General features: G+C 41.3%; 1 pseudogene; it reads left to right on the forward strand.

Annotated features, from left to right (window-relative positions):
- The first annotated feature begins 1 nt into the window (after position 1).
- On the forward strand, positions 2-2424 carry LOC143272810 (cytoplasmic polyadenylation element-binding protein 1 pseudogene; annotated as a pseudogene).
- Positions 2425-14798: the final 12374 nt, after the last annotated feature.

The raw sequence follows: 14798 nt of genomic DNA on the forward strand, positions 1-14798 counted from the left end.
CATGGCCACCGCCTCTGGAGTGAGCATCCTGGGTGGGGCGTCGGTCACATTCCCCACTGTCCTGGGCCTTGTGGAGCATTGTGGTGTGTAGTGGGGGCAGCAGGGAGCCTCCTCGTGACTCAGGACTTTGGGCTTAAAAGCGCCACGGCCCTCCGCGGGGTGCCGCTGGGGCCTCGGAGCTGCGCTTTTTTTGCAGATGCCAGTTGGCCTCGAAGTTATGTCCAGGCGGGAGCAGCTGGCACGGAATGGCGCCCGGGTGTCCCTGGCACTTCCTCCTCACACAGCTGCTGTCGTCGCCGCATGTGAGCCTGATCGGAGGCGGCAGCAGAGGAGGCCGCGGCCTGCCGTGCTGGCGAGCGCCCCCGCCGTCACTTGAGGAGCGCCCCCTCGGGGTCAGGAGGGAGGCCCCGTCGCGCGGCGGGCGGCCTGGCACGGCGCGGTGTGGTGCGGGGCGGTGTGGGGAGCTCTCGGGCTGGGGCCGAGCTTGGTGCCACGTGCCATGAAGGCGCCGGCCAGGGCCGGGCTCCTTTAAAGCTGAGGAGCCACAGGGCCTCACATGCCGGCCGCACGCTCTCCGAGCCCGGGGAAGTCACGTGGCTTCACACGTTCGATTGCCTCTGGAGCCCGAGCCGGAGGGTGGCGGGGGCCAGGAAGAAGAAAGGGAAGAATAAAAGATTGCTGGGAAAACCAGGATGCTCCTGCACTGTCTATGTGTAGCAATGCCAGTATCTTTCGAAGGATAAATGCCACTTTGGATGATTCATTGGACTTCAGTAAAGTCTGCACAACACCCATAAATCGAGGAATTCATGATCATTTGCCAGACTTCCAGAACTCTGAAGAAACAGTTACAAGCAGGATTCTTTTCCCCACCTCTGAGCAAGAATCTCCCTGTGGCCTCCCAGATGCAAATGGCTTGTGCCTTGGCCTGCAATCACTCAGACTGACTGGCTGGGACCGACCCTGGAGCACTCAGGACTCAGACTCCTCAGCCCAGAGCAGCACACAGTCGGTATTAAGCATGCTCCAAAATCCACTGGGAAATGTCCTAGGACAAACCCCCTTGAGCTTCCTGTCTCTGGATCCCCTTGGGTCTGACTTGGACAAGTTCCCAGCACCCTCAGTTAGAGGATCTCGCCTGGACACTCGGCCCATCCTGGACTCCCGTTCTAGCAGCCCCTCTGACTCAGACACGAGTGGCTTCAGCTCTGGATCAGATCATCTCTCAGATTCGATTTCAAGCCTTCGCATTTCCCCTCCTCTGCCCTTCCTTTCTATGATGGGAAATGGGCCCAGAGACCCTCTAAAGATGGGTGTTAGGTCCCGAATGGACCAAGAACAAGCTGCTCTGGCTGCAGTTACTCCGTCTCCAACCAGTGCTTCAAAGAGATGGCCAGGAGCTTCTGTGTGGCCATCCTGGGACCTTCTTGAAGCTCCTAAAGACCCTTTCAGCATAGAGAGAGAAGCTAGACTACACCGGCAGGCAGCAGCTGTAAATGAAGCTACTTGTACCTGGAGTGGCCAGCTCCCTCCACGAAACTATAAGAACCCCATCTACTCATGCAAGGTTCTTAGGAGGTGTTCCTTGGGATATTACGGAAGCTGAATTGGTTAACACCTTCCATGTTTTTGGCTCTCTGAGCGTGGAGTGGCCTGGTAAGGATGGCAAGCACCCCCGGTGTCCTCCCAAAGGTAATATGCCTAAAGGGTATGTGTATTTGGTGTTTGAACTAGAGAAGTCTGTCCGGGCCTTGCTTCAGGCTTGTTCTCATGACCTTATGAGCCCAGATGGCCTGAGTGAATATTATTTCAAGATGTCCAGCCGAAGGATGCACTGCAAAGAGGTGCAGGTAATCCCTTGGGTCTTGGCTGACAGCAACTTTGTCTGGAGCCCATCTCAGAGGCTGGATCCAAGCAGGACGGTGTTTGTTGGTGCCTTGCACGGGATGCTCAATGCTGAGGCTCTGGCTGCCATCTTGAATGACCTATTTGGTGGAGTGGTGTATGCTGGGATTGACACAGATAAGCACAAGTACCCCACTGGGTCTGGTCATGTGACTTTCAATAACCAACGTAGTTACCTGAAAGCAGTCAGTGCTGATTTTGTGGAGATCAAAACCACCAAGTTTACCAAGAAGGTTCAGATTGACCCCTATCTAGAAGATTCTCTGTGTCTTATCTGCAATTCACAGCCTGGCCCTTTCTTCTGTCGAGATCAGGTTTGCTTCAAGTATTTTTGCCGAAGCTGCTGGCACTGGCGACACAGCATGGAAGGCCTGCGCCACCACAGCCCCCTGATGAGGAACCAGAAAAACTGAGATGCCAGCTAGAGAAGCTGGCCTTGCCCAGTGGCCTGTATTGCCCAAGGCTGACAAATCAGGCCTGTACCCTGCACTGGCGCCCAAGGAGCTAGCTTTCTGCAGACAAGGGAAACTTATAGTCACCTTTGTACTTGTTAAATCTGTCTTTGTTTCTGCACTAATTAATGCACAATGAGTTTTGTGAGGTTTTGTGTTCAAGGGTGTGCCAGAGCAAGGACCCTCAGGCTCACCCTCAAGCAAATGTATTTTTCCCAGATTCTAGTTCCTCATTTTGCAAATTAAAAGAAAAACAACAACAAACTGTGTGTCCAGGAGGTATTGACAGATGCCTAACAGAAGTTTATTTATTAAAGCGCTTTCTACATTCCCTGAAATACTGGCAGTGGTGATACACAGGTCTCATCCGTTCATTCTTGCAGTTGCCATACAGTGCCTTTCCTTTGTTTAACCCCCAACTGAACAGCATAAACTGAGTGTTCAGCTGGTGTTTTTTTACTGTAAACAAACAAGAAGACTTTGCTCTTCATTTAAACCAAATCATATTTCATAGTTTACGCTGGAGGGTTTTTTACTGGTTCCTTTTTACACTCCTTAAAACAGTTTTTAAGTCATTTGGAAAAATAGATTTTTTTCTTTCTGGGATAGAAAATTTGTGTCTGGGGGACTGCTGGTCACAGTTGCAAATCAAAGCATTTGTAACCAAGGGAAAATTATTTTATTTAAAACTAGAATGGAGGGAAAAAATTACGTCTGAGCAGCTGCTATATAAAGTTTTAAATAGTTTGTCATACCTTCTTACATTGCACTTACGTGGGGTGGGAAGGGTTGACAGAAGATTTTAATCACAGTCACAGGATTTTTTCTTTTGTAACTGAGCTTAATAATTAAAAAAAAAAAGGTTGCTTTCTGGTGGGGGCAGGTGAAGGCTCACAGGAGCCCTTTCTCTTATAGGGGCAAGTACATTTCCTTACATATTTTATTTGAAGAATGTATGAATCAACCCAGTTGACAAAAAATGCTACTGGAATTTGCAAACTTGACTCTTTTCCTTCTTAATTTACTTACTCCTTGCCCCTCTTAGGGAATTAACACTTAATGCTAGAACTTGAAACTGAATGTGAATCAACTCCGTTTAGGAAGTTGTATTGAACCCCAGTCGGCCTTACAAGAAAAACACTCTGCTTTTGAGAAACAGGCACTCTTGCACTCTACTGTGTTTCCTATAGGGACACTACAGTGAGCTAGCTCAGAACAAAAGAACTGTGCTTCCTACACAAACAGGGAATATCTAGTTCAACTCAGTATTGGAAACTGAGTAAAACAGGAGCTTCTCTTCAGTCCAATACACTGTATTTGCTGGGAACAGACACGAGTACTATTTGCACTGTTTATGGCCAGAATAGCACAATAGTGGTGTTCTTACCCTGAATTAACACTTAATGCTAGAACTTGAAACTGAATGTGAATCAACTCCGTTTAGGAAGTTGTATTGAACCCCAGTCGGCCTTACAAGAAAAACACTCTGCTTTTGAGAAACAGGCACTCTTGCACTCTACTGTGTTTCCTATAGGGCCAGTACAGTGAGCTAGCTCAGAACAAAAGAACTGTGCTTCCTACACAAACGGGGCATATCTAGTTCAACTCAGTATTGGAAACTGAGTAAAACAGGAGCTTCTCTTCAGACCAATACACTGTATTTTGTGGGAACAGACGCGAGTGCTATTTGCACTGTTTATGGCCAGAATAGCACAATGGTGGTGTTCTTACCCTGAATTAACACTTAATGCTAGAACTTGAAACTGAATGTGAATCAACTCCGTTTAGGAAGTTGTATTGAACCCCAGTCGGCCTTACAAGAAAAACACTCTGCTTTTGAGAAACAGGCACTCTTGCACTCTACTGTGTTTCCTATAGGGCCAGTACAGTGAGCTAGCTCAGAACAAAAGAACTGTGCTTCCTACACAAACGGGGCATATCTAGTTCAACTCAGTATTGGAAACTGAGTAAAACAGGAGCTTCTCTTCAGACCAATACACTGTATTTTGTGGGAACAGACGCGAGTGCTATTTGCACTGTTTATGGCCAGAATAGCACAATGGTGGTGTTCTTACCCTGAATTAACACTTAATGCTAGAACTTGAAACTGAATGTGAATCAACTCCGTTTAGGAAGTTGTATTGAACCCCAGTCGGCCTTACAAGAAAAACACTCTGCTTTTGAGAAACAGGCACTCTTGCACTCTACTGTGTTTCCTATAGGGCCAGTACAGTGAGCTAGCTCAGAACAAAAGAACTGTGCTTCCTACACAAACGGGGCATATCTAGTTCAACTCAGTATTGGAAACTAAGTAAAACAGGAGCTTCTCTTCAGTCCTATACACTGTAATTGCTGGGAACTGACGAGAATGCTATTTGTACTGTGTATGGCCAGATTAGCACAAGAGTGGTTTCTTACGCTGAATTAACACTTGCTGCTGGAACTTGAAACTGAATGTGATTCAAATCCGTTTAGGAAGTTTAATTGAACCCTAGTGGGCCATACAAGGAAAACACTCCGCTTTTGAGAATGGGGCATTCTTGCACTCTCCTTGTTTCTTATAGGGGCAATACAGTGAGCTAGCTCAGAACAAAAGAACTGTGCTTCATACACAAACAGGGCTTATCTAGTTCAACTCAGCATTGGAAACGAAGTAAAACAGGAGCTTCTCTTCAGTCCAATACACTGTACTTGCTGGGAACAAACTCGAATGGTATTTGCACAGTGTATGGCCAGAATAGAACAAGAGTGGTGTTCTTACACTGTATTAACACTTGCTGCTAGAACCTGAAACTTAATGTGATTCTACTTCTTTTTCAAAGTTTAATTGAAGCCTAGTTTGTCATACAAGGAAAACAGTCTACTTTTGACAAACGGGAATTCTTGCACTCTCCTGCTTTTCCTAAAGGGCCAGTAGAGTGAGCAAGTTCAGAACAAAAGAACTGTTCTTCTGACACAATTAGGCATATGTAGTTCAACTCAGTATTGGAAAATAAGTAAAACAGGAGCTTAACTTCTGTCCAATACACTGTACTTGCTGGGAACAGAAGCGAATGCTTTTTACACTGTGTATGGCCAGATTAGCACAAGAGTTGTGTTCTTACCCTGAATTAACACTTCCTGCTAGAATGTGAAACTGAATGAGATTCAACTACTTTTAGGAAGTTTAATTCAATGCTAGTTTGCCTTTCAATGAAAACACTCTGCCTTTGAGAAACAGGCATTCTTGCACTCTCCTGTGTTTCCTATAGGGCCAGTACAGTGAGCTAGATCAGAACAAAAGAACTGTGCTTCCTAAACAAACGGCTCATTTGTAGAAACTCAGTATTGGAAACTAAGTAAAACAGGAGCTTCTCTTCTGTCCAATACACTGTACTTGCAGGGAACAGACGGGAATGGTATTTGCAAAGTATATGGCCAGAATAGAACAAGAGTGGTGTTCATACCCTGAATTAACACTTGCTGCTAGTACTTGAAACTGAATGTTATACAAATCCGTTTAGGAAGTTTAATTGAATGCTAGTTTGCCTTTCAATGAAAACACTCTGCCTTTGAGAAACCAGCATTCTTGCACTCTCTGGTGATTCCTATAGGGCCAGTACAGTGAGCAAGCTCAGAACAAAAGAACTGTGCTTCCTACACAAATGGGGCATATCTACTTCAACTGGTATTGGAAACTAAGTAAAACAGAAGTTTCTCTTCAGTCCAATACACTGTACTTGCAGGGAACAGACGGGAATGGTATTTGCAAAGTATATGGCCAGAATAGAACAAGAGTGGTGTTCTTACACTGAATTAACACTTGCTGCTAGAACTTGAAACTCAATGTGTGGTGGTAATCTAATTGTACTGAATTATTATTTTGATTGTATGTTAATAAATAAAGTTGTCTGGCAGTCAGAGCTATTAGAGTCATAGCAAGAGTGTGGCGGTGGTGGCACACGCCTTTAATCCCATAAGATCTCTGTGTGTTCAGGGATACAGCCAGCATTGGAGACATATGCCTTTAAGACCTAGGGGGCTGTACATTCAGACAGTGACGAGGCAGTCATGTGTTTGGGTTTACAACCAATGAGAAGGCAGAACAACATACTTTAAAAAAACGAACCGACAGGAAGTAGGTCTCTTTTCGCGAAGCTGGGACAGCAGGAGGAAGGGTGAGATTTTAGCTCTGAGCTCTGACTTCTCGGCTTTCTCTTTTACATTGTTTCTGTGTTTCTTATTTAATAAGACGGTTGGTTACATCTACATCTGGCGCCCAACGTGACAAGAATCCATTAAAAACCGCTTGGCTTGACGGCAGGTCCGCTTTCCCGCAAGGGCGACAGGCGGTGGCAGGCGGCAGAGGAAGCGGCAGGAAGCGGCCGGCGTCTTAGTCCGAGTGGCCGGCGTCTTAGTCCGAGCTGCCGGCGTCCTAGTCCGAGCTGCCAGCTTCCTAGTCTGAGCTGCCGGCTTCCTAGTCCGGGTAGCAACTTCTAGCCCGGGCCTAGGTCTGTGAGCAGCTTGCCTAAAGCCGGTGCTACAAACAACTCAGACCTGCCCTGCCGAACAGGGCCCTGCCTGTAAATCCAACGCACGTGGTCGGAGCTTAAGGAAGCCAGACCCAAGCCTTGACTCGGCACAAGAGGGAACACGTGGCTGCATTTAAGCTTTAGCCGGCTACGCTTTCTTGTGCATTCTCTCTTTCCTCTCTCTCTCTCTCTCTCTCTCTCTCTCTCTCTCTCTCTCTCTCTCTGGATTTACACCTGGGACACTAGGTGGCTGCTTTGAAAATCCCCTCGGATTTCTACTGTTCTACGCAGATTTGGTAAGTCATAATATATCAGATATTTTAAAGGAAACTATCTAAAAGAGAATTTTTTCCACATTAAAAAACAAATGGGTTTTATGTGTACATTGGAAGAAAATTGGTTTTTGTTCGAAATTTTAGGCAGTCTGGCAATGGAACAACTATATAATATTAGTATTGGTGGAATTATGCACCTTATCACTATAATAATCCACATTTTAATATTTAAAAAGATAGTCAATTTAAGTGCCAGGATAACAGCTTTAGAAGAACTTGTTAAACCTGTAAAAATTCAGACAGAAGAAATTAACAGTGAAGTTGTTTCAAGTCGGGATCATAAGGTTGCAGAAAGAAAGCCTGTTTTCACACAGTCACCCTTAATTTATCCTGTAACTGTACAGCAGATGCCTGATCAAATGGCTACACAAAATACTTGGGCTCCAATTGAAATGTTGGATTTAAAAAGGTTTAAGGAGGCAATAGTATCTTATGGCATGCATTCCCCATATGTAAAGCAAATGTTAAACACTTGGTCAACATATAATAGGATAGTACCACAGGACTGGCGGGACCTTGCACAAGGTGTTCTGGAACCCAGCCAGAGACTTCAATTTCTGACTTGGTTTAAGGAGGAGGCTAAAAACATAGAAAAACAATGGAGGGATAAAGGAGTACAAGTTTGCCAGGATCAGCTTATGGGCGAAGGCCAATATGCTTCAGCACAAGCACAATGTTTATATGATGTCCAAACCCTAATTTTATGTCGAACGGCAGCCTTGAATGCATGGGACAAAGTTGAGGAACCAGGAAAAAAATCTGAGTCATTTACAAAGGTGAAGCAAGGCCCAAAAGAGTCTTTTACAGATTTTTTACAAAGACTGGCTTCAGCAGTAAAGAGAATGGTCTCGGATTCAGAAGCTGGTAAGGCAATAATTGAATCTTTGGCCTTTGAGAATGCGAATGCAGCATGCAAAAGAATAATCAGGCCATTAAGGGCAAGATCTGCACCTATGGAAGATTGGATTAGAGAAACAATTAATGTTGAAGCTGATGAGCATGATGATACATGGGTAGGAGAAGTAATTTCAAAAGGCTTGAGGAGTGTTAGATGTTTTGGATGTGGAAAGCAAGGACATTTGAAAAGGGACTGTAGACAGGTCATTTCCAGAAACAATGTTTCTTCAAGGAACAATGGCAACAGAATGCCCCTTCCTTCTGGAGTATGCAGAAGGTGTGGTAAGGGAAAACACTGGACCAACGAATGTAGATCAACAAAGGACAGACAGGGTAATCCTTTGCCTCAGTCTTCGGGAAACTCCCAGAGGGGCCTCAGGCAGGCCCCCAGTGCAAATCCAGTTCAAAGCTTTCCGGCAGCCATAGAGGAAATGCCTGCTCTGGAGAGCGATTAAATAACCAAATGCCTATTGGAATAAATCATGCTGGTCAGAATGATGAAACAGAGAGATTAGAAAATTCAGGAGAAAACATAAAGAAAATTTTTTGGCAAACTTCTATTAATGAACAAAGACCAAAATTAACGATAAAAATAAATGGTGTTTTGTTGTCTGGTCTGGTAGACACAGGTGCGGATGTTACCATAATAGCACCAGAATTTTGGCATCCAACTTGGCCTCTTCAGGAGGTAAACGTTCAACTGTTAGGAATTGGGACATTATCTCAGGTGAAACAGAGTGCAAGATGGCTCGAATGTATAGGTCCAGAAGGACAGAGAGGAAAATTAAAACCATATGTGGCTAACATAACTATGAACCTGTGGGGTCGAGACTTGTTGCAACAATGGAATACTCAGATTAACATCCCTCCAATCTCAGAAACAAATCATAAACTAGCACATGTTACTGAGAGAAATATTAGAAGATATTGTTCTAATGAGTGGTCACCAGCCATCCATATTATACAAGAACAGGGCACAATAACTGATGATCTTCCAAAGACACCAACAGCTCTACCTTTAAAATGGTTAACAGACAAGCCTGTATGGGTCCAGCAATGGCCTTTAACAACAGAGAAACTCCAGGCTTTAGAAGAGCTGGTAGAAGAACAGTTAAATGCTCAGCATATTGAAGAATCAACCAGCCCTTGGAATTCTCCTGTATTTGTTATTAAAAAGAAATCTGGTAAATGGAGAATGGTAACAGACCTTAGAGCAATTAACAAAGTAATTCAGCCAATGGGCTCTCTACAATCTGGGATGCCTTTGCCTACTCTGTTACCAAAAGGATGGCCTCTCATAGTTATTGATTTAAAAGACTGTTTCTTTTCAATACCCTTACAAGAAAAAGACAAAGAAAGATTTGCTTTTACAGTGCCTACTTATAATAATTCTCAACCGGTTAAAAGATTTCAATGGAGGGTCCTCCCACAGGGAATGTTGAATAGCCCAACTCTGTGCCAATATTTTGTACAACAGCCATTGGAAGTGATACGTAAAAAATTTCCTAAATCTATAATTTATCATTATATGGATGATATTTTACTAGCTGACTCAAATGCAGATACTTTAGAAATAATGTTTAAAGAAGTAAAGAAAATTTTGCCTTGCTGGGGATTACAAATTGCTCCTGAAAAGATACAAAGAGGAGATTCTATTAATTATTTAGGATATAAAATAGAGCTACAAAAAATTAGACCCCAAAAGGTGCAAATTCGGAGAGATAGACTACAGACTCTTAATGACTTTCAAAGATTATTTGGAGATATTTCTCATCTACGAACTATTGTTGGGGTAAAAAATGATGAACTGACTAATTTGTTCAAAACCTTAGAAGGTGACAAGGACTTAAATATTCCAAGAGAATTATCACCTGAAGCTGAGAAAGAATTAGCCTTGGTAGAAAAGAAAGTGCATGAAGGACACGTGAATCGTATTGATCCAAAGCTGGATTGCATTTTGGTTATCTTACCTTCTAGGCGTTCTCCTACTGGAATATTAATGCAGAGGGAAGATATTATATTGGAATGGATATTTTTACCAAATAAACCAAATAAAAAATTAAAAACTTATGTGGAAAAAATCTCTGACTTGATTTACAAAGGAAAACTGAGACTTCGTCAATTAGCAGGCATAGACCCAGCAGAAATTGTCATACCATTAACTAAGGAGGACATTGAAAAATTATGGACAGAAAGTGAACCTTGGCAAAGAGCTTGCAGTAATTTTTTGGGAGAAATTAACAGCAAATATCCCAAAAGCAATAGAATTGATCTTATGAAGAGAGCTGATTGGATCTTGCCTCGAATTGTACGGCAAAAACCCATATCTGGAGTTCGTACATTTTATACAGATGCCAACAAAGAAGGAAAGGAAGGTTACAAATCAGAAAATTTAAGTAAAGTGGTTCAAAGTCCGTATAATTCAGTTCAAAAATCAGAATTGTATGCTATTCTGTTGGTATTAATGGATTTTTCAGAACCTCTCAACATAGTAACTGACTCTCAGTATGCTGAAAGAGTGGTGTTACATATTGAGACTGCAGAATTTATCCCTGATGCTTCAGAATTAACTTCACTATTTATTCAATTACAAGATACAATCAGGAAAAGGAATCATCCTTTATATATAACTCACATTCGATCCCATACTGGTCTGCCAGGCCCTCTAGCACAAGGCAATGATGAGATTGATAAATTATTGATAGGAAATGTGCTGGAGGCCTCAGAATTTCATAAAAAACATCACGTTAATAGTAAAGGTTTAAAAAAGGATTTTTCCATAACCTGGCAACAAGCCAAAGAAATAGTAAAGAAATGTCCTACTTGTTCCTTCTACAATCAGACGCCATTACCAGCAGGATGTAACCCAAAGGGTACTCAGAGAAATGAAATCTGGCAGATGGACGTGTTTCACTTTGCAGAATTTGGAAAATTGAAATATGTACACCACACTATCGATACTTATTCAGGATTTCAATGGGCAACTGCTTTGATTTCTGAAAAAGCTGATTCTGTAATCACTCATTTGCTAGAAGTTATGGCCATCATGGGTATACCTGCAAAAATCAAAACTGACAATGCTCCATCATATGTCTCTGTTAAAATGAAACAGTTTTTTGCTTATTACAATATAAAGCATATTACAGGCATACCACATAATCCTACAGGTCAAGCAGTTATAGAAAGATCAAACAGAACTCTAAAGGATATGCTAAATAAACAGAAATGGGTAACAAAAAACCCCAGAAATAGACTGCATAATGCTCTTCTAACTTTGAATTTTCTGAATGCCAATGAGAAAGGAACAACAGCTGCAGAGAGACATTGGATAATAGAAAAAACTACGGAATTAAATCAGCCTATATACTTTAAGGATGTGCTGACCTCAGAATGGAAACCAGGGTATGTATTACATTGGGGACGTGGTTTTGCTTTTGTTTCTACAGGAGAAGATAAGCTGTGGGTACCATCAAAATTGATAAAGGTTCGATTTGAACAAGAGAGACCTCTTAATTAGAGGAGGTGATAGTTCATCAACCAGCATGAACATCCAATTTAAACTAACTTGTATCAATAAAACATGCCTTTTCATTTCATCAGATAATAACTTGCCAAAAAGGAACATCCCCAAAATTAGTCTTGGGGAAAGGTTTTTGTTTTTGTCTTTTAGGAGAATGAAGGTTAAGGAATCTGAAGAACACTGGACAAATGAGACAACTGAAGAAAAGGGACAAATCATCTATCCCAAGAAACAGAGTGAAACGGTGTATAGGTATATATTATCTAAAAAAATTTTATGTCTTCCTAAATGTTTGTTTCTGCTTTTCTCTAAAGATTTAACACTATTGGTTTTCTAATAGTCCCAGTTCAATTAAAATTTAAAGCTGACTTTGGAGTTGGAGAATGGCTCTCTCCTTCTTTAAAATCAAGCATGTTGTTAAAAGGAAAATGCAAACTCCCTGTATCATGCCAGAATAAGAGCCATCTTCTGCTATGGTACAGGACAAAAGCAAAATTAATTAAGGGACTATTCTATTACTAATCTCAACTCTTCGATTCTATTCTGATTCTTTAAACTTTTCTCAAAGTATAAATTTTATATCAAAATTTACAAGATTAATATATATATATACATTTTAAACTTTGTTAAGATATGAATGGTCACATAGAGTACTAACTAATTCTAGAAAAAAGGCTAGCTGCATATATATGTTTTTGTGTTCGAGTCTCTTATCAGTTTTCTGCAGGAAATCATGGCCAGGCCTAACATCAACTGAAGTCTCCAGAAAGAAGATGGGGCCCCACAACAACAACAATTCCACGTGGACAATAATAATATCATTAAGCTGACAAACATCATCCATAGATCAGCTTTGAACTATAAGATGCTCAGAGCAATTTTGAGATGACTAGCTGAGATGATCCAGTCTCAAAGACTACTTGAATAAGGACTTGAGATAAACCCTGAACTTTGGCATTATACACAGACTGGATAATGAAGGATATAGTTACCTCTCTTAGAATTTGACAATTAACCTAAAATTTTTCTTTCAGGATAAAGAAAACTTCGCCCATACCCAGCAGAAAGCAATTTTAAGAATACGACGCCCACATTCCCAAAGAGGTGGTGTGGGGCGAGTGGTTTTTTGGTCTTTTTAATGGGTTTTGGGTCTGGGATAATTTTCAGTATTTAGAGGGGTTGGTTACAAGTTATGGTCAAGGGTTAGGAAAAAGGCTAAGCAAAGGAGATTAGATTTAAGGTTCTTGTTAAAAAAGAAAGAAAGAAAGAAAGAAAGAAAGAAAGAAAGAAAGAAAGAAAGAAAGAAAGAAAGAAAGAAAGAAAGAAAGAAAGAAAGAAAGAAAGAAAAGAGAAAGACAATTACTAGTTTTAAATACTTTACATTGGATTGAATTGTTTTATATTGTACACAAATTTGAAACTGATATTGTTAGAAAATGCTATATGTATATTTCTAATTGTATTTATTCCATCCATTTAACAATGTAATGCAAATTTCTGATCCTTGAATGTTATTATTATCAACTATTAGGATATAAAGAAATGAAAGCTAGTAGTTAGACATTATCATAGAACTTGTAGTCATATTAGATATGTTTTAAAAATTGAGCAGAGATGTTTTAGACAGGTCATCTTCAAACCCTTCAGAGATCTACAGAATATGGCATTTAAAATGTTTTAATAACTTAGAAAATTTTTCTTTTTTGAGACATGTCGGCTCCTGGCAGTACCAATCTACTTTAGAGAAAATATGGGCATTGAAGAAACTGCATATGGAGTCAACTTTCATTCTGGCAAAAGTTAGCCACTGGACAACAAAGTATCCTCGAATCAACAGGACAAAATGGACAGACAGATCACGAAACAAGGGACTACTGATTCTTGCCAAAACAAGTGTGGTTATGGCTTTATCAAAAGGCATCTTCTGAGGCCAGGACAATATGGCCCCATCCCTGAAGTGGCCTTCGCATCCGGAAAAGGTACAGTGCCCTTTTCTTCGAAGGCAGCTTAACAGGCAGAGGGCCGATGGATTCTGTTGTACAATGGAACAGCAGCTGAAAGCTCATGCCTCTCAAAAGTAGACTGGCATTTAATAGAGGGATGTGGAGAAGAAGGGGATGCTGAGATGAAGCCATATATACACAGCCAAGAAGAATGGACAGCTGAATTTAAAAACTATCAACAATTTCCAGAATTTAAAATCCTGAATCATGACAGGACACTAGTGGAATTCAGGTGTTTCTGGTACGTGGACTGCTCTCACCCAATGTGAGGTTGAACTGTTGACCTTGTGTGCATCCTACTTCACAAATGAGTCTGTCAGATACACTAAGCCTATAGGCTGAAGATGATGCCCCAACACTGCGGAGAAACCTCAGGTGACTGCCCAGGCAGCTGGCTGTTTCTGTCAACTCACAAAATTTTTTGGAAGTTGCTTGCATGTACTTCCTGTTTTTATTTTTGTTAGCTAATATTATTCCCTTCTTGGGTCTCTGAGGGAGTTGAAGATTAGTTAGTTATGGTTGAAGATTAGTTAGTTACAGTTGAACATTAATTAGGATAGAAAGTACATTAGATACATCTTGGAATTACCAAAATAGGATAGATAATGGAATTATTTTCTCTGATTTGTCAAATACCTGTTTAGGTATTTATTACTTGTATATATTGTATATAGTTATTGTAATTTTGTATATAGTTTTTCTTTTGTTAGTTATAACCTTTTGCTTTCTTTTTCTTTTTATTAAAATAGAAAAGGGGAAATGTGGTGGTAATCTAATTGTACTGAATTATTATTTTGATTGTATGCTAATAAATAAAGTTGTCTGGGAGTCAGAGCTATTAGAGTCATAGCAAGAGTGTGGCGGTGGTGGCACACGCCTTTAATCCCATAAGATCTCTGTGTGTTCAGGGATACAACCAGCATTGGAGACATATGCCTTTAAGACCTAGCGGGCTGTACATTCAGACAGTGACGAGGCAGTCATGTGTTTGGGTTTACAACCAATGAGAAGGCAGAACAACATACTTTAAAAAAAGGAACCGACAGGAAGTAGGTCTCTTTTTGCGAAGCTGGGACAGCAGGAGGAAGGGTGAGATTTTAGCTCTGAGCTCTGACTTCTCGGCTTTCTCTTTTACATTGTTTCTGTGTTTCTTATTTAATAAGACAGTTGGTTAC

Source organism: Peromyscus maniculatus, chromosome 4 (genome assembly GCF_049852395.1).
Source record: "Peromyscus maniculatus bairdii isolate BWxNUB_F1_BW_parent chromosome 4, HU_Pman_BW_mat_3.1, whole genome shotgun sequence".
NCBI lineage: Eukaryota > Metazoa > Chordata > Mammalia > Rodentia > Cricetidae > Peromyscus > Peromyscus maniculatus.